This window comes from Cucurbita maxima, unplaced genomic scaffold (assembly GCF_002738345.1).
Source record: "Cucurbita maxima cultivar Rimu unplaced genomic scaffold, Cmax_1.0 Cma_Scf00013, whole genome shotgun sequence".
Classification (NCBI taxonomy): Eukaryota; Viridiplantae; Streptophyta; class Magnoliopsida; order Cucurbitales; family Cucurbitaceae; genus Cucurbita; species Cucurbita maxima.
The window spans coordinates 3,607,855-3,609,294 of record NW_019272029.1 but is presented as its reverse complement, the minus strand read 5'-3'; positions in this window follow the sequence as shown (position 1 = coordinate 3,609,294).

The window sequence follows — 1,440 nt, the reverse complement described above, 5'->3', positions numbered from 1 at the left end:
AAAAAAAAAAAAAAAAAAAAAAAAAAAAAAAAAAAAAAAAAACATCACATCATCATTCATCAATTTAAATAACCCTACCTACCAAGGACTCATACAAAAAATAATTCAACCAATCATCGTACATTCATAATCCAAGTAATAATCTGCTCTTTTCTTTCAAATAAATTTCATCTAATAATTCAACAATCCCCTGTTTAATCATAACTCAATCACCTGTCTGTTCATGACTCTTTTAAATAAACAAGTATAAGTCAATGACCTATTCTTAACTTAAGTAATAATTTATACTCTTTTCTTCTTTGGATACGACAATTATACACTTTCTATTTCATCAAATAATTCAACAACCACATGGTTAATCATAATTCAATGACCCTTTTGTACATAACTCAAGTATACAATTATACACTTTCAAATAAATAATTCAACAATCACCTATTTAATCTTAGCTTAAATCTGAGGTAATTAAATCGATGACTTACGGAATAATAACTAATATATATATTAATTAGTGGGAGGTGGGATTGTCAAAATTGATGAAGTCAATTGGGAAACCTTGGTAGTGGAGCCGGAATGAGTTCAAATTTAAAATTTGGGGGAACAGCTTTGTATATAGGTGGGAAGAAAAAATGGGGAAAACATGATTACAAATAATCAATACGTTTCCCATTATATTAAATGGCAAAATCAATCCCTCCCACTCAATTATTGAAGAGATGGGGGTACAGATGAGACCGAGCCAGATGGGATTAGAAGGCTGTTTAGAAGGAGGCTGCACGACATGAAGAAAAGATAAGAAATATTAAAAAGAAAAAGTAGTCCAATTCTAAAATCCAAATGGTATCAGTTATCTTAATGGGAAGTACAGAGTGTTGTAGGGAAAATTCCAAAGAGGGATTTGGATTCAAAGGGCGGCAGGGAAGAAACAAGTGTGGACCTGAGTGCTTGGCGTTTTGTGGAACACTCTTGTTTTGAACTTGGTCTTTTGAATGCCCACGTGCCATTTCCTCCGCTCCTATTTTCAAGAATAATATTGGAACTAGTTTGAAGAGTTCTGAGGTGATAACTTCAAATCAAGTAGGATGTCTATGTTAGGAATCACGGATTTCCACAATAGTATGATATTATCTACCTTTGAGACTTTATAATAATGGGAATGTATTACTCATCCTCTAAATTAACTAACGTAGGACTCCCTTCCAACAATCCTTTACCGCCTATCAGGTAAGGTTGGTTGAATTTGAGATAGATTAAAGAAAATGTCCACTCGTAAAAAGTGATTATCAAAGGACGAAGTTAAAAACCAAGGTCAATTGCAAAGAACAAATGTTGAATGTGTAAACTTGAGCATGCTTGAGTGGAAAAGACACTTATACTTCGTAGCTAAGCAAAAGGAATCCTCAAGAATTACAAAAATGTCATTTGGGGGGGGGGGGGGGG